General features: G+C 40.7%; 1 long non-coding RNA gene across 5 annotated transcripts in view; it reads right to left on the minus strand.

Moving 5' to 3' along the window:
• Positions 1 to 14,315, minus strand: part of LOC128850557 (uncharacterized) — an 80,187-nt gene extending 65,872 nt beyond the window's left edge. For all 5 annotated transcript variants that reach the window (XR_008448003.1, XR_008448000.1, XR_008447999.1 and 2 more), the window contains exon 1: positions 14,181 to 14,315. This is a non-coding gene — a long non-coding RNA (uncharacterized LOC128850557). The remainder of the gene's footprint in view (positions 1 to 14,180) is intronic.
• Between the last annotated feature and the right edge of the window lie 5,442 nt (positions 14,316 to 19,757).

Below are 19,757 nucleotides of genomic sequence, written 5' to 3' on the forward strand. Positions count from 1 at the left end.
CTGCTCAGTGAAAAGAGTTGTGATCAGTATTAAAGATTACAGTCATGCTCCAGTGCTGGAATATCTGGGCTTGTCACGTACGATTTTACTTCTGAATGAGTCCCAGAGCAAGGCTGAAGACAGGGAGAGGCACCCATTCTAGGTATCACTCTGCAGGGAGGCACTAAGTATTCAGAGACAAAGAGCGCTGTGATGCATTTTGCCCCCCGGGTACAACAGGAATAATTATAGCCTTCTGTAAAGAAAGCTGTCCAGGGGTATCACTGCAGGACCAATAGCACAATTATACTAGATTTAGATATCAGACTCTGTCTTTTCAAACCATATTTATTTGCAGCAAAGTGTTAAAATTTTGCAAGTCCTGATTCTTTTCTTATGTGGCCAGTTTCACACCATTTTAGTTCAAATAGTACCAGTGTAATTATTCCACACCACCTAAACTGATGACAAGAAAGCAGATCACTCTGACTTCATAAGAATGCAAAGCACAGCCCAAACCTTTGTACCAGCTATTTTTACAATGGTTGTGTGAGATTCACATGTGAACTAGTATGACAATATAGACAGCCAGAAACTCTTATTAGAATGATATACCAATCTTTAAAGATCTTTGCCATGCTTACAGACCACTAGAGAGAATCATAGAATCATAAAATTACTAGGTTGGAAAGGACCCACTGGATCATCGAGTCCAACCATTCCTAACATTCCCTAAACCATGCTCCTCAGCACCTCATCCACCTGTTCTTTAAACACCTCCAGGGAAGGTGACTCAACCACCTCCCTGGGCAGCCTCTGCCAGTGCCAAATGACCCCTTCTGTGAAAAATATTTTTCCTGCTATCCAGCCTGAACCTCCCCTGGCAGAGCTTGAGGCCATTCCCTCTTGTCCTGGCCCCTGTCACTTGGGAGAAGAGGCCAGCTCCCTCCTCTACACAGCCTCTTTTCAGGCAGTTGTAGAGAGTAATAAGGTCTCCCCTCAGCCTCCTCTTCTCCAGGCTAAACAACCCCAGCTCTCTCAGATGCTCCTCATAAGATTCATAAGAAGAAACACATCTTTCTGCCTAAGTTCTTATATAAGTCAATTAAGATAACATTATTGCAAAACTAAGTTGGCGGTGCAGCGGAACCTAAATCCATCCCAGTTTGATGCCAGTGCTAGAAATAGATGCCCAGAGCCTGGAGAAGGAGAAAGATCAGCAGGAGAACACCTGAAGAGAAAAACAAAGGATCTCCAGCCAATAAGACAGTCTTGTTGGGGGCCCAACTCAAGTGCCTCTATGCAAACACGTGTAGCACAGGAGATAAACAAGAGGAGTCAGAGACATGTACATGCCCTCAGGCCTATGGTGTCATCATCATGGAGACATGATGGGATGGATCCTCTGATTTGAGTGTTCAGATGGAGGGATACAGACTGTTTAAGAAGGACCAGCAGGACAGACAGGAGGGGGTGTTGACCTCTGTGTCAATGACAAGCTGGAACACGTGGAGCTCCATCTGGGGATGAAAGAGGGTCCAACTGAGAGCCTATAGGTCAGGATTAAAGGAAGGCCAAGGACAGGTGACGTTACAGTGGAGGTCACGGTACCAGGCAGAGTTAGTGGATGAGTGTTCACAGGCCCTGGTCTTCACTGGGGACAGCGATACAATACAGCACGATTCAAGCAATCCGTGAGGCTCCTGTAATGTTAGTTACAACTGCCTTCTCTGAGTAATAGAAGAACCAACAGTGAGAGGTGCTATGCTGGATCTTGTTCTCACCAACAAGGAAGGGCTGTTGGGGAATATGAAGCTCAAGGGAAGCCTTAGCTGCAGTGACTGTGAAATGGTGGAATTCAAGATCCTTAGGGCATCAAGGAAAGCACACAGCAAGCTCCCTACCATAGACTTTGACCCCTTCAGGCATCTGCTTGGTAGGCTACCATGGGATAAAGCCCTGGAGGGCAATGGGAGTCAAGCAAGCTTATTAATATTCAAGCATCGTCTCCTCCAAGCTCAGCAACGAGGCATCCCAACATAGAGGAAGTCAGGCAAAACCACCAGAAGGTCTACATGTTTGAACAACGAACTCTTGGACAAACTTAAAGATAAAAAAGGAAGCCTACAGAGGTTGAAGCAAGGGCCAGTAACCTGGGAAGAATACAGAGATGTTGTCCAAGCAGCCAGGAATCAGGTTAGGAAAGCTAAAGCCCAGGTAGAATTAAATCTGACCAAGGACAAAAAGAACTATAAGAAAAGCTTCTATAGGTATGTCAGTGATAAAAGGGAGATTAAGGAGAATGTAGACCATCTCCAGAACAAAACAGGAAACCTGTTGCCCTGGAGAAGGCTGAGGTGCTCAATTACTTGATAAATTTATCTCTCCCAAGTTTTAATTTATTTTTTGTTAAGTAGTGCTCCTGGCTGATGAAGTTTTCAGTCTAAATGTGTCTACAGATTTGACTGATTCCTGGTCAGCAGATCTTTCTCACTCTCTGTAGCACATTTCTGCTTTTCATTCTCACAACAGATAGCTCATTACAGAACTGGGATTGCAAATGTGAGGGGGATTATACTGCAAAGTCCACACATGTCAGTCCTGTAACTGATGCAAAAACTACACAAACTTGTTAGTTTTGAATTTGAATCAGGTAATTCTGATTCACTTGTTATTCCTCTGAATCTTAGTAAAGAGATAAAAAACATAAGCTGCAGATGTGTAAACTGATGGCAGAACTTCTAATACATGCTTTAAATATTTTAATATAGTTTATTATTTTTCACTCATTTTCACAATCAGCATTGATTAGATAATTATGATCAAGAGATACATTTTCTGAGAAGAACACAATTTTAATATAGTTTCAGTACAAAATAGAGTAGCAGACTGCATTCAGATTTAAAATAAATATTACATGAAACATTGTAAACAGTGAAATGCATTTTCAGGTAAATGCAAGGCTAATGATGCTGCAGGCATCTGACAAAAAGATCCTTGATTTTTATACCTTGTATGCTGCATGTGCAAATTCTCTGTATAAAATCTGTCAGTCTGCAGAAAGCATCTTCTCACAGGTGTGTTGGGCAACAGTCTTGCCCATCCCAAAAGAGAGAATAAACTTGAAGGATTTAATTATTTATTTTTTTTAAATATGCTGGTTGGAAGTAGGGCAAAACCTTGTTATTAAGCAGCCAAGGCAACAAACTTTCCTCTGGACTAATAGGATATCAGCAGGAGAAGAAGAAAAGTGTTATACAAGCACCAGGAGAGGGAGAGCAGCCCTCCTCTCAACTACTTAAGAGGCAACAGCTCAGAAACCATTGTCTCTGCCCCATCTAAATGTCTGCCTTTCCCAAAAGCTTTCCCAAACCATTGCCAGTGGGTGTGTCAGGTCAGCAAGTTCAAGGTAAGGTCCCGGTTAAGCCCAGATTGTCGAACTTTCTTTTCTATGCAGTCAAGCCATTTCTTTGATAACCTCCAGACCTCTCAGGCTTATCTCAGCAGAAAACTGGCAACAATTTACATTTCATATCTTCCACCAAGATCTTGCCTTCATTATTTCTTGCTTAGCCCAGTATAAACCAGGAGTAAAGATCCTGGAACAGAATTATACAATAGTGTTAAATCAGTAGAAAAGAGGAAGCAGGGATGGTTATTAAATAATAAATAGATATTCTCTGGTTTTCTTAAGAATCTTACAGTTGCTGGCAGAGGGAGAGAAATCTTAGGCAAAAACTATGTAACTTGTTTTACTGTGCATGAAACATTACCAGTTTTCTGTTTTTTTCTTTTGAGTACAATTGCAGAAGTATTACCATAGTACATTATTTGTGTTACCATATTATTTTCTAGCTTCAGGCAATGAATTTTTTCTACCCCTCAATGCAGAAAACAAAACTACTGCCTGGAGTTTGCAGCAAAATGTGATCTGGTCGTTTGTTCCCACTAGCAACCATGAGTGCTGCTGTACTGACTGTAGGTGTCTCCTGTAAAATGATGACTCTCATCCCAGAAGGACCTTCTTTAAAGACTCTGTCCATTTGAGCAGAGTGAGTCCCATTCCACTCAGGCTTTCCTGACCTCATTCCATGATACAGTTCTCAAACACGCATTAGGTCTCGCCCACACTCATGAAGGGAAAAGTACTGGTACTGTTACATTCAAACACAAATGAAGGTATTCAGGGTCAGGTGATGTTGAGACTTTTCACAGGAACCTACATCCAGATATGAGTGAGGTCCAGAAACTCACTAGCCTGCCCTTGACTTTTTGAACGACCCTAAAAACCTTTCAATGATGAAACTGGATTTATGACACACCTCACCTGGATCACTGTATGCAGAGCTGGTGACCTCCCATGAGCATTGCACTGTCCCAGATGACCAATCCCCATAGTGCCCAGTCAAGATAGATTTGTCTTCAGAATTGTTTTTCTAGAAGTGGTCCAGAAATTAATTTGCAAAACTAATAGTGCTGGGACAAGATATGAGGATATGAAAATGAAATTATTCAGACTTTTACAACCCTCAGGCTTTCAGGAAGAAGTTTAAGCTGTTAACATGTTTTTGGCCCATGACTCACTGACAGCCAGTCAGGTCCTGCGGTCTCTGTTTCCACAAAATCTGTTTCTTTTCATTTCAGTCTCCATTTCTTTTTGCCACATTGGAAGATTGTCTATTTAGAGGTAAATATCTCAGCCCAAGCAGTTTCCTAAACTGGGACTTGTACTTTGATGTACATTTTGATAGTGAAAACTGAACCTTGGGATATCCTATCCCACCATCTGATTCCAGAGACTGACTTGCAAAGTAATTAGAGTAACTTATTCAATGTCATTAAATACCCCTGTGTTAAGCAGGAAGACTCTTTTTAAGTCACCTCTGCAATTCTTTTGCAGCTCGGCATAAAACCCACACATTCTTTGTATTTTACAGTATTTTTCTCATTCCCTTCCCCAAGAATATTTAAGTGCTGTGCAGACATGAATGAATGAATCTTCACAAACCTGTCTGAAATATAAATAAAAGGATGTTTTTGTTAAAGTAGCACATCCCATTTTAATTCAAAATCTTCTTTTCCCATCCATGAAAACAAAGGTAAAGAAAAATGGCAGTTTTATACTGGAGAGAGAACTTGTTCAGGGAAAAGGAATATCTTTGTTTATGATGTGTTGTTGAATTTTGCACTTCTAGTTGAACTTTTTCCTGAGCACACTGCCAAAACTATATAGTCTCCTCTCTAACACAGTGTAGATGAACATTATGACATGGAAAGGAAAGTGTAGAAAGTGGTACTCATCACTGAAAAGATCATATTAGAAATAAATTGATCTCACTAAAATGAAATCTAATGAAATCTAAGTTCTCCTATTATCAGGGAGTTTTTTGTTGTCATTTATTTTCATGTTGTCATTTTGTTTTCATTTATTACTGAATCCATTTACTTCATTAGGATGGAATAACTCTGTGATTATCTACCACAATCACTTTTATAATCTGAAAAAATGTGTTATTTGCCTCATAGATGTTTTCATTACCAACGATTACTGTGGTGATTTAAATCACTCATATCAACTAGAAGCCCAGTTGTGACTTTTAGAGTTCATTGGGATCCCTTAAAAAGAAAGGAAAGGGCAAGCAACTAAAAGTCCTGGATATAGATATAGAGGTGGACAAATGACTGGGTTTTCTTTAAGTGAAACAGAAATTTGCATTTTAAAGTCATCTTAATGGTTTTAATTTAAGTAGGTATGATGTGTTTTGTTTTCCAGGATATTCAACTGTTCTTTTTATTTCTGATTCTAAACACAAATCTGGGCAATAAAAATGCCCATTCCAGAAGTAAACAATAAGAAGTTTTCTTTCAAAACAAGGGCAGAAGAAAGCCTGTTGTCACCTTGGAAAAGGTGAAAACTATTATTTTCATAGAACTGTTCAGTTGCAAAACTCTTTTGAGACCACCAAGTCCAAACATACCTGTCTATTGCTAAACCATATCCCTGAGCACCTCATCTACTTGTCTTTTAAATACCTCCAGGGATGGCAACTCAACCACCTCTCTGGTCAGATTGTTCCAGTGCCCGAAAACATTTTTGATGAAGAAACTTTCCCCTGATGTCTAATCTGAGTATCGGTGGTGAAACTTGAGGACATTTCCACTTGTCTTACTGCCTGTCACATGGAAGAAGAAACCAACACTTGAGATGCTTCAACCTCCTTTCATGTGTTTGTAATAAGGTCTCCCCTTGGCCTCTTTTTCTTCAGTCTAAATAACACCAGTTCCCTCTGCTTCTCAAAAGGCTTGTTCTCCAGATCCTTCACCAGCTCTGTTGTCCTTCTCAGGTCACACTTCAGCACCTCGATGTCCTTATACTGAGTGACCCAAAACTGAACACAGGATTCAAGGTACAGTCTTACCAATGCCAAATACAGGGTCACAATCACTTCCCTGGTCCTGCTGGCCACACTGTTTCTGAAACAAATCAAGATGCCATTGGCCTCCTTGGCCACCTGGGCACACTGCTGACTCATATTCAAGCCAGCTGTAAATGAGCAGCTCCAGATCCTTCTCTTCCAGGCAGTTTTCTAGCCACTCTTCCAAAGCCTATAGCACTGCATGGGGTTGTGTCCCAAGTTCAGGATTCGTCATTTGGCCTTGTTGAACTTCATACCTTTGGTTGCAGCCCATAAATCCAGCCTGTTCAGATCCCTTTATAGAGCCTTCCTACACTGTAACAGAACACTTCCTCCCAATTTAGAGTAATCCAGGAGTTTACTGACGATACACTCAATCCCTTCACCCAGATCATTGATAAAGATATTGAATAGAACTGGAGCCAGCACTGACTGAGCCTTGGGAAACCCATTTGTGACCAGCCTCCAACTGGATTTAGCTCCATTTACCACCACTCCCTGAATTTAGCCATCCAGCCAGTTTTTAACCCAGTCGAGGGTATACATGTCCAGGCCAGTGGTATCCAGTTTCTCAAGAAGGATGCAGTGAGAAATGGTGTCAAAGGCTTTACTAAAGTCCAGGTATATGACATACACAGCCTTTCCCTCATCCACTAAACTGGTGACATTGTCATAGAAGGACATCAGGTTAGTCCAGCAGGACATGCCTTTCACGAACGTGCGTTGACTGGGTCTGATCACCTGCTTCTCTTGTCTGTGCTGTATGATAGCACTCAAGGTGAGCTGCTCCATGACCTTCCCCAGCACTGAGGTCAGACTGATAGACCCGTAGTTTCCTGGATCCTCCCTCCAAACTTCTTGTAAATGGATGTAACTTTTGCAAACATCCAGTGAATTAGAACTTCAACGGTCAGCCAGAACTGCTAGTAGGTGATGGAAAGGGGTTTGGTGAGCAATTCCGCCAGCTCCCTTAATACCCTTGGATGGGTCCAGTCCAGGCTCATAGACTTGTGAATGTCTAATTGGCTGAGCAAGTCTCTAACCATCTCCTCTTGGATGACTGGAGTTTTGTTCTGTTCTCCTTCCCTGTCTTCAGGCTCAGGAGGCGTGAGTACACAGAGAACACAGAGAACATCTTACCTTACTGTTAAAGACTGAGGCAACGAAGGCATTAAGTACCTCAGCCTTATTCTCAATCTTTGTCACTATTGTTCCTCTTGCACCCAGTAAAGGATAGAGATTCTCTTTGGCCCTCTTTTTGTTGTTGATATATTTGTAGAAAGATTTTTTATTATCTTTCACAGAATTGGCCAATTTCAGTTCTAGTTGGGCTTTAGCACTTCTGATTTTCTCTCTGTGTGATCTCTCACTTCAGCCTTGTAGTCCTCCTGAGTTTCCTGCCCCTTCTTCCAAAGCTCATAGACTTTCCTCTTTTTCTCTGAGACCCAGCAAAAGCTCTTTGCTTAGCCAAGCCTGTTTTCTTCCCCATGGGGTTATTTTTGGCACGGAGGCATTGCCTGCTCTTGCACTGCCAGGATTTCCTTCTTGAATAATGTCCAGTCTTCTTGAGGTTCTTTGCCCTCTACGACTGCCTCTCAAGGAGCATTCTCAACCAGCCTTCTGAACAGTCCAAACTCTGCCCTCCAGAATTCCAATATGGCTGTTCTGCTGATCCCTTTCCTTATTTATCCAAGAACTGAGACTTGAATCATCTCGCGATCGCTGTGCCCCAGGTGTCCTCCAACTGTTACATCTCCCACAAGGCCTTCTCTGTTCACAAACAACAGGTTCGATAGGGCAACTTCTGTAGTCATCTCACTCACCAATTTTGTCAGGAAGTTGTCTTCCATCCACTCCAGGAACGTTGTAGACTGTTTCCTTTCTGCTGTATTATACTTCCACCATACATCTGGTAAACTGAATTTCCCCACAAGAACAAGAGCTAGGGGTTGTGAGACTTCTCCCAGTTGCTTGTAGAATAACTTGTCAGCCTCTTCCTCCTGCCTGGGCAGCCTCCCACCACGATATCTGCCTTACTGGGTGTTCCAATGATTTTCGCCTGTAGACACTCAACCTTATCATCACCATCATTTGGCTCAAGGCAATCAAACCCCTCTCTAACATAGAGGACTACCTCATGACCTCTTCTTCCTCTCCTATCCCACCTGCAGACTTTACAGCCAACCATGGCAGCACTCTAGTTATGCGAGTCATCCCATCACATTTCTCTGTTGGCAATTAGATCACAGTTTTCTTGTGTACAATGAATTCTAGAGCCTCCTATTTGTTGCCCATGCTGCATGCATTGATGTAGATGAACTTCAGCTGGGCTATCGATCCTGCAATGCTCCTAAGAGGAATAGACTTAATTCCTAAGTGACTACTCACTGTAATTTCTAACCCATCAATAATCTTTGCTTCTTTTCTGCCACTTGGAGTGCTATCCTCCACTTCCTCTGAGGTGGCAAACAAAAGGGCCTTGTTAGCACACCACCCCTCAGACACTGGAGTGCCATTCCCAGGCTTTTTTCTATCAAGCCTGGTTTTGTCCCTCTCCCCTTTTATACCTAGTTCAAAGCTCTATGGATGAAGTGCTCCTTATCAGGTTCAGAGCCAGGTATTTATTTCCTGGCTCTTCCTACACCTTCCCTCATCATTCCCTGTCATAGGAATGACAGATGAGAACACTACCTGTGCACTCCATCCCTTCACCATTCGCCCTAAGACTCTGAAGACCTTTTAATTGCCTTCAGGTTTCTTGTTGTGTTTTCAGTACTGCAAACTAGGAAAATCAATAGAGGATAATAATCCATGGGCCTGAATAGAGTGAGAAGTTTTCTTTCCACATCTCTAACTAAGGCCCCAGATAGACAGCTGACTTCCCTATGCGATGGGTCCATTCTGCGTATTGGGCCTTCTGTTCGCTTCAGAAGAGAGTCTACTATGTCAATGACCCATTTTTTCTTCTTTATAGAAGCCATTTTGATGGATGACTTAGGGTATCTTAACCTAGTGAATGTTTCTAAGCTGTGAAACCCATCATCCACATTGAGGATTGGTTCCACTTGCAGAGCTTTGTATCTATTTGCAAGGCAAGCGGGGAGGCTCAGGCTAACACAGGGAGACACACCTGTAGCACAAGGCAGGAACCTGCTGCTATTCCCCTCCATCTCCCACATTTCTCTCTTCAGATGAAAGAGGAGATGAGGAGTCCTCTGTTGCATGAGGCATGCCTGCCTGTTGGGTCTGAGGCAGGGAGCATAGGGTGTTGTTCCAGTGGTCAGGATCCCTCTCATACTCCCTGATGGTCTTCAGCCTGCTCACCTCCTCCCCGAGTTCCATCACCAAGTGGAGGAGTTCCTGCACCCAAGCATGACTCTCACAGGTGAATTCCCCACTGGTATCTATCCCTGTGCAAGAGGGGGACATGCCCTGCAGCCTGGCATCTGGGTGGCAGCATGCACCCACTGGATATGACATTTTGAAAATGTCGTACTAATTTCTTCAAGATTTTAAAAAGTTTTCCCACGTTCTTTTGAGTTAAAGTTATTTACCTTTTTGCTTCTATAGAATATTCCACCTTTTCTTTTCTTTCATTAAAGGAGAAAAAGCACTCCCACCTGACATCTCAGCAATGCTGAAGGCTGGTTTAAAAAAGAATGCACCTGATTTTACTGTCATTGTACTCAACAGATATATGGGTTGCCTCAGGGTAAACCCAAAGAAAGTAAATAATTTGATATTTGTATTTTCACCACCTATGTCAAGTCAAAGACTCCAGTCCCTTTAAATACCTTAACAGAATATATTTCCATCATTGGAAGAATAAATAACATTCAGTGTTGCATTTACATCTTAGTTGATACTGTCCTAATTCAAGTCTACATATTGAATAAATCAAAGAAAATATTTATATTCATATCAATTAGATTTTAGTGACTATTTCACAGGTTCCAAGTGCTGTTTATTCTTGTGCCTCACTGCAGCTCCTAAGTTTTTAACAAACTTAGAGCACTGGCTTTCAAATTACACATTGAATTTCAAAGTAACTTGTTGATTTTGGACAGCAAGGTGCCAGAGTGTTCTGGAAAGTGAAAGAATTTATGTTCTGAAATATAGGTGACAAACATTAGTCACAACTTTATATTTTGGACACTGCACATCCTATTCCAAACAGCAATTTTTGCACTTCTGAACAGTAAAAATCTATGTAAAACTCACGATAAAGAACACAGCAATGCATTATCCAATGTAATTTGTTTTAAAGTGTGACTTCAGATTGATCATAAGAAATACCTTTAAACAACATAGAATCACAGATTCATGGAATGGGTTGGGTTGGAAAGGGCTTTAAAGATCATGCAGTTCCAATACCCTGGCCACGGGCAGGGATACTTCCCACCAGAGCAGGCTGCTCAAAGCCCCATCCAACCTGGCCTTGAACACCTCCAGGGATGGGGTATCCACAACTTCCCTGGGCAACCTGTGCCAGTATTTCACCACCCTCATCATAGAAATTTCTTCCTAATATCTAATGTAAATCTTCCCCCTTCCAATTTAAAGCCATTCCCCTTGTCCTACCACTACATGCCTTTGTAAAATTTTCCTTCCCAGGTTTCTAGTAGGACTCCTTCAGGTACTAGAAGGCCACTATAAGGTCTCCCCAGGGCCATTCATCAATAAAAACTACCCCTGCAATTAAAAATATTCAGAAGGGATGAGAAGAAGAAATCATCCTCATTTACCTAAGAAGGGGTATTTTCTGTTTAATAATAAAATGATGTATAGATCCAGACACTAGGCATAAACTGCCCTTTTACTGTTAGCAGTGAAGAGGGAATTATTCTTCTGCACAAGTTATTACAAAATGCCAGTTTGTTCGAGGAGAGGGGAGGGGTGCTTTAACGTCTTTGTAGGCACAAAGCATGGTTAACCTTCCTTTCAAGCATATGCTATCCATCATTTTCTAAGCTGCCTTTTTAAGAAAGTACTTTACAGAACATATGTTCTATTTCATGTTTGGTTTTAAGGGCATGAGTTTTGGATTATTAGAACTGCTTATCTAAACTGGGGCCAGAGACAAGAAACTGAGTCACAAGTACCTTTGAACAAAAGCTGAGAGAGCAAATACAGTGTTCTTCACTAACCTCCATTTCCAAATGCAATAATCTAGTCTTAAGTAAACATGCTTCCTACCAAAGAAGAAAGAAGCATTTACAGGAAAATGAAAAAACATTAGCTTTCCGACAGAGAAACAATATTTGACACACTACAAAGTGGACCACAAATGCAATGTAGATTTAACAATTGCTCAGTGTTGTGAATTACTTAGGTTATCAAGTAATGGAAGCTCTATAAAGTGTTATTAGACATACCAGTGCAATGTAAAGCTCATTGTGATAATGGAAATTATTCAACAAAGAATAAATGCATATTTTCTTGTGCTCCAGGCGTTTTTTAAAGATACTTCTGCATTGTAGTTGTTAAATAATAAAGGGGTTGCAAAGTGTAAAAAAATAACTACAAAAAATACATACAATTATACGACTTGAAATTATCTAATACTGCACTGTAGCTAAGAGAAAAAATAAAGTCCAAGTAAATTGCAAAGGGTCGTACAATGCTGTCAGGGAAGGAAGAGCTGTTTGGGGTATTAGCTCATTACAAAAAAGATCTTGTGGATAGAAGTGGTGGAGAATGAAAACTGATGAAGAATTCAGTCTAAAATAAAATCCAAAGTGTTCTATATTTCTACAGGGAAATGGAATTGCCCCAGTACCTCACAGTCTTCTGCAATTCAGCACACAGAGCATCAGCCTGTCTTCTCTTTTCTGTTTTCCCTCACCCACTGTTCCAGATCCTGCCCAGCTCTTAATCATTCCCCAGATCTTAAACCACAGGATTTGAAAAAAAATATCCCTGTTCTGTTAGTACTTCTCTTCAATCTTTACCTTTTTAATAGGTCATTATTCTTCCCAAGGTGATGAAAATGGAATCCAAGTCAAGTAATTTTCACCTATCTTTGTTCCAGGGGTATTCTTTACCTCCAGTTTTCCTCACATCATCTGCATCTATAAACTTACTTTCTGTCATCTCCAGGACATTAGCAAAAGCCTCTGCATCTTCACTAAAACATTTCCTGAAGCTTCACAGGTGTACAGCTTTGCTTACAATGACTCCAATGTGGTCTGCCCAAAGTTTCAAAGGCAGATTTAATAAAAATTATATTATTGCCTGAACTGTTTCTTTTGTCTCAAGGAAAATTATTCCTGTTTTCAACCTGCTTGAAAACTGACAAGACATTGCTTTCAATGTCTTGTGTATAATGAAGACTGCTCAGCAGTGAACAGCTAATCTGGGCCAGGTCCTCTATTTGACTTGTAAATGCCTCTGGCAGTCTTCCAAGCTCAATGCAATTACTACAGACTTACAACACTCTACAATGAGACGTACAGTTGGACTAGTAAATCCTGTAACACATAAATGCTGAAAAATCTCAAAATTGTCACCATTTAAGCAAGATATGCTAACTTCAGGGCTTCTAGCTGTGCTGAGAGAAATGTGGAGCTCTATATATAACATCTACTGATTTAGGGGTTTGTGTATTAACTTTTTTTAATGTCAGGGACTTAGAAGAGAAACAGAAGAAAATGTTGTGGTACTCTGTGCAACAGAAAAAGTAATTTTTTTGTGCTCTCTGGCTATGGTCTATATCACATCAAAATTCTTCCACAGGGTCATATCAAATGTGTTTCTTGTGTGATGTCTTGCTGCTTAGAAGGAAAGACTGTCTTCAGAGTTTTACCTCGACTTCAAAATACTCTAGTGGGGACAGTGTGTTCCTATCCACGGCAAAATTTGACCCTCACAATTTGCACTATTTCTCTCTACATTTTGGAGACAGCATTGATGCTGTCAATACAAGTGGAGGGGGAAAAAAACATTCAAGAACAGTGCCAAGCTTTGCCAGAAAATTTAGCAAATTATAGTAAGCAACAGCTTGGGCTGTGTATGTGTAAGAAACTTTCCTACAGCAGTGTTTCACAGCATGATAAGTAAATGCAAAGATAGTACTCTTACTTCATCCTGGGAGCTTGGTTGTGAAATCTGGCAGAAATTAATGTCCTCAGAAAGGTCAAATAATCCTTTGACTCTGTACATTGTTATCTCATGTGTGAAACACAGAGAACTAGATTACCTTTGCAGTAATCACCTTTAAAGGGTAATTCTAGTATCTTACTCAAATGTAACAACTCAGCTAGAGCAGGTGAGATGTAAAGCATTATAACGGCTTTCATTGTAATGATTCACTCAATCTGTGCTCATTTTCATCATGGAGATAAATGTGTATGTTCAACATTCTTTTTTTAGCTACTCACTCTAGGAAGGAGTAAAAACATTTTTTTGCAGCTGAAGGCTAAAGTCTTCATCAGTGCTGTTCCTGTTGGGAAACAGCAGGAAAAAGAAAAGAAAAGAAAGTATCTGATGTTACTGCTGTCATTTTTTGCAAGCACACTTCTTGAAAACAACAGGCACAACTCATTCATCAGCCATTTCAAGAGTTGGCAAATTATATATTTATCATGCTCCTCAAAATGCTGCTCTTACAGCCTTCTGCTTGGAAAACAGAAAACTTTCTGCTTGGAAAACTTCTTGTTGTAAATCTGGGCTCATTAGGGATGATTTTTCCAGCAGAAAGCAAAAGCACAGAGGAAAGAAGGCAAACATGGGCTCGGAAGAAAGAGAACAAAGGCAGGCTGTCGAGGCCACATGGTCACTACCCACCTGTTTTTTAGGATGCAGACCCTTATGTATTCTTCCTGAGCTGAGGATGATGAAGTTCCAGCAGTATCATGCTAGAACACAGAATCCCAAGATTTGGTGGAAATAGCAGCAATAGTGGCGAAATTTACGTCTTCCCCAAAAAGGAGCCTTTGGCTACTGCTGCAGCACAGATGTCCACCACATGGACACACATCGAGCCATGAAACTTCTCCTCAGAGCCAATGAACGGGCCTTACCCAATCTTGTTTACTGGGAAAGGCACAGCTGTCTTCTTTTTCGTAATAGTTAGGAACATATTATGGTTGATTCAATTGTGTTTCATCTCACACTCTTCTTGTAGTAAAAACAATCTTAATATAATGCTTCAACAATGTCAGTTCATAATTTTGTCAAGATTTTATACTTTTTTCTTGTAATTTTTACAAACAATTTGTTTGCAGTAGTTCTTGTCAATGTTTTGTTACTCTTGACAACAGCTCAAAAACTGGTCTTTGAAATTTTCTAGCATTTTCCTTCCCTTTAGCTCAGAGAAGACCAGGTTCTGTGAAGGTGTTGTGTAAAGTAGAGGGACTATTTGGCAAAACCAGTAAAAATAAGAGTTTGCAACAAACTGGCAGCAACAGAAGGGACTTTTTTCAGTAAACATTTTTGATATATTCATAAATTATCAAGCCAAAAAGAAGGGGAAAATTGCAGTCAGAGTTATAACGCCCAGGAGAAAACAGTTTGCTTGTTATTTACATGACAAGAAGGATGTGGGTGAAGCTTTGTTGCAAACCCTCTAAAGTTCTTCGCTTTTCTCCCTCAGAGCAGACATTACTTTTACATGTTGTCATAATCGGCATTCACATACCAACAATCTGATAGTATGTAGTTCTTTCAAGCAGTGACTGCTACACTGCTACATTTGTTGATACTTCCCCATTGTGAAGAATTTGCTCTTTTTAGCAAAAAAAACAAACCAAACCAAACAAACAAACAAACAAAACAAAACAAACAAAACCAGATGAACAAACAAACTCAGCAAACTTGATGTCAAAGCCTGTTATACTAACCTATCAGCTTGTATGCTCAGTAGATTATACAGTACGCCAGATACAGAGTATTGCTACACGTAGATATCAAAGCCTCAGGCTATATTTTAATCAGAACCAAAAACTGCAACACCAATTGCATAGAAGGACAGAAAAACCACAATTTTCAAGCTAAAATAGCTCATTCTTCTCATTGGTGTCTTGTGCTTTAGGCTCATAAACCAACGGTGATGTCAGTGACTAAATTATCAAGTAAGAGAAAACTTTAAAACTCAGCAAGAGACTCTTAGGAAAGAGATATAATTGCTAAACTAAAACCTCCACTCCCACTCTTTCAGCCACAAGACAAGCAGGATGCTTCAACTCACTAGTCAAAAAGCTTCCAGCAGAGAAGCACTCAAAAAGAAAAATCACCATACAGTAACATTAGCTTCTGATATCTATTTCCATCTCCACTCAAAGATCTTATTTCTCTATGAAGGAGTTGGAACAATAATTTTAATTAGTTGTCCTTCGGCCACAACAGAATAACATTTTTCTAACATTAAAAAAAAGCCACGACCCTTCTAAAATTACCTCTTGTCCAGCAAGAAATAATCGGAGCCTACTGAACCGCAGCAAATAAGTGACCAGAGTGGGTGTTAAAATGGGAGAAGCAATGCTACTCCTAAAATATGAGTATGTACAGTCCAGAGGTGAGAGAGTCTGTCCTTTTGGGGGAGAAATCATCAATTGCATTCAGTTACAATCCCATTTTATGTCATTTCTGTATGAAGCTTTCCTCTCGAGTAATTTAAACTGTCTGGCTCTAAGGAGATGAAATGCATGCCAGAAGGTTAAGTCTTCAAAAAAAGAAAAAACCCAACTCCTCTGATAAAAGCAGAGGCCAAAAAAAAAAAAAAATTGGCAAATCTGTGAAGAATAGGCCAAATTCATCTATGGTGTAACAATAGTCTACTTCACTAGCAGAACCACAGGAAAGAATACGAATCATTACTTTAAACATGAGTAAAACGTGTTCTCGTTTCACTGAATTACTATTGATCCCACAGCACTTGAGATATTGAGTGGGGGTTGAAGAGGGAAGTCCAACACTCTTGATTTCATGATAATATACAACACTTTGACTAAAGATGAATGCAATCATGTTTTATGTTTGAAAGATGGCATCTTGGCTTGTATCAGAAATGGGGTCACCAGCAGGTCCAGGGAGGTTATTCTCCCTCTGTACTCGGCACTGGTGAGACCGCACCACGAATACTGTGTTCAGTTCTGGACCCCTCACCACAAGAAGGATGTTGAGGCTCTGGAGCGTGTCCAGAGAAGAGCAATGAAGCTGGTGAGGGGGCTGGAGAACAAGTCTTACGAGGAGCAGCTGAGAGAGCTGGGGTTGTTTAACCTGGAGAAGAGGAGGCTGAGGGGAGACCTTCTTACTCTCTACAACTACCTGAAAGGAGGTTGTGGAGAGGAGGGAGCTGGCCTCTTCTCCCAAGTGACAGGGGACAGGACAAGAGGGAATGGCCTGAAGCTCCGTCAGGGGAGGTTCAGGTTGGATATCAGAAAAAAATTCTTCACAGAAAGAGTCATCGGGCACTGGAACAGGCTGCCCAGGGAGGTGGTCGAGTCGCCTTTCCTGGAGGTGTTTAAGGAACAGGTGGATGAAGTGCTGAGGGACATGGTTTAGGGAGTGTTAGGAATGGTTGGACTCGATGATCCAATGGGTCATTTCCAACCTTGTGATTCTGTGTGATTCTGTGATGTATTTAGTAATGAAGACTGGAACTGGAATGCAATGTCACACCACATTTGAGAAAACCGCCGATCTGGACCCAGACTGAAAATTCACAGCAGCTCACTTCCCTGGAAGAAATTGTTCCATTTCTACACAGTCCTCTCCCTAGCTCAGGCACAGAGATACTCTAGAGGCAAACCAAAGCCATAGCTGCAAATGCAAGGTAATTGCAAACATGGCAAGGCATGTTCTTATTCACAGAGAAGCTGGACTTAAAAAGTCAGAAACAATGATGCTTCCAGGAATGAACCTCAGTGCATTGTAATACTGCTATAAAAATGGTTTAAAAAAAAAGGTAAGCCACAAGTATAGAGCAGCATTTTATCTAATCGTCTGCTAATGCCTTTGCAGCTCCAATAGGGTTAATCAGACATACATAAAACTGTTTCCTGACACTCTTGGAAAGCTTCTCTGGTGATGATTCCAACAATACAAAAGGTTTCAATTTTGCAGGGTTTATATTGGCCTAAAGAGTACTGAATTTTGTTTTATCACACCCTGTGGGACATATTCACACAAAGTCTTTTTTAAGATGGCTTAAAGCAAATCTAGCAAAGCAGTCTGTCTCTCACCTACAAACTCCGAAACAAAGATTAATAAAGAATTAAGCAATGAAGTAGAAAGAAAAACTTAGAATAAGAAAGTTTTGTAAAAACAGCACAAGTATTTACTTTATTTTGCACGTGCTTTACAGGGAATTTTCTGATCAGGATTAGACAGCTAGGAGCGTTGTTAATTCCAAGGAATACTGTACTAAAGCAAGCAAACAGCCCTGGGAAAATGCAACCAGGGAACTGTTACCAAGGTCCAGTATCAAAATCATGACATACAATAGATAAAGAGTGTGGGAGACAGGAAACTTTGGTCATTGGGAAGATGCAATGAGCCTAAGCCTCCCTAAGCCCAGCCCCAGCTTTGAAGTGAGCTCCACATCCCAGTGGCTAACCCGTTTGTAGTGGTTTAGCACCAGCTTTGGTCTCTATGTATAACCAGGACGAGGCAAGCAGGTGTCCACTGCACTTGAGCAAAACAAGCAAGAGGTCCATAGGATGAGCACAAGGCTGCATGTTCAGCTAATCCAGCACCTTGTCCCTTGTCACTTACATTGCCTGAACAGGAAAAATAGCTCTCCTGTACTCGGGGATAAACGGAACCACAAAAGGCGTAATATTGGGGAAGATGGCCACTTCTGAAGATTACCACAACCACTGTCACAATGTAGAGCGCCTTTAGAGCAGCTTTAACGTACTTGTAGATCATCACTTTTGCACTTACCTTATGGTGGATTTATATCTCTAAATCAAAAAATGAAGAACTGATATTCAAGGTCTCACTGCCACCCTAGAGCCCAAAGTTATATGTGTCATGTGCAATAAACTTAGATACTCCTAGAAAAAAATTTTTAAATTACTGCTTCTTTAATTATGCTTCTACTTTTAGATTAACCCCTATGAAATTAATCAACAATACTGTTGGGAAGAAGGTGAACGATTATCACAACTCCAGTTTTTTTACATGCAGAGGTAAACCCAAATGTATAAGAGCCCTACAGGGAAATACTGCATGTAGGGTTTTTGAACTATAGGCAAGTCCCAAATATAACTTTCCAGAAATCTGTTTAAAGCATCTTCTTCTGCATACAGTTGAGTCATTAGAGGTTGATTTCTCGTAGCGAACTGCTTAATTGAGCAGCTACTCCAAGACATTAATTAGATTAAGTCATTTACAGGGTAAATCTTATTCCTCATTACCTAGTAAGTCATAAAAAGATTACAGAGTACTATCCTCATGTTGCTCTATGAAAGGATTTACTTGTATTACCTGCACGACAAATGTTGTTAAAGCAGGTGAATTGTGGGGTGCTATGCAGATAATAGATTGATTTTTTCACCTGTGCCACTACTCCCCTAAGGCCAACATATTATATGCAAGACAAAAGAGTGAAGACCTTTGTACATGCCTGGCTGCCGTAACGTCCATTCCCTGAGCTGCAGGTATTCTCAATAAGTTGTGAGGAAGGCTGTCTAAGCAATGCCAGCATGGGATGCCCATGCTAATCATGGGATAATAGGAGGTCATTTCTTCATCTTTACTCCTGAGCTCATCCCAATCTCAGCGCCACCACTGGGTACTTCACAATAGAGAATCTGAAGCATATGCTGTAGTGTTTTGTAAATATACTCCCGATGGACATTTAGACCTTACAATGCTCTAGTTCTGCAACTCATCAACTTACTAGGCCAAGATGAGGACTAGAAGAACTTGCACTGACTGCGTAGTAGACTACAGATAGAGCTGTGATCTGTACAATATCCTTTAAGAATCAGATTTATTACTTATAAAAGGGCATGATCTTTGTATTACTTCCTTAATTCTTACTGCTCTTTCTGACAAAAAGTAAAACTCCTCTTCCATTAATCAGGACAATGCCATTGCTTTGCTCATAAATATTTCTTCAAGGCTGCTCTAAGCACTTCATCACTGAAATATTTCCATTCTTTGAATTGCAGTATAAAGCATGCTGGACTAGCTCTCTGCTTTCCAGATCACTCTCTGAAACTACAGGATCATGCTGCACAGGTGCAATGGGTGACAATCAAGCTCAAGAATTTGAATCCATCTCTCAAAAAAAGTTTGAGCCACTGCTGACAACCAAGTGGAAAGAAATCAATGATGGAAATTGTGCAGCTGTGGACAGAGTGGTCTAAACAGAAATGAAAGCTGTCTTTACCTTTCAGTTTTAGCAAACTG

Source organism: Cuculus canorus, chromosome Z (genome assembly GCF_017976375.1).
Source record: "Cuculus canorus isolate bCucCan1 chromosome Z, bCucCan1.pri, whole genome shotgun sequence".
NCBI lineage: Eukaryota > Metazoa > Chordata > Aves > Cuculiformes > Cuculidae > Cuculus > Cuculus canorus.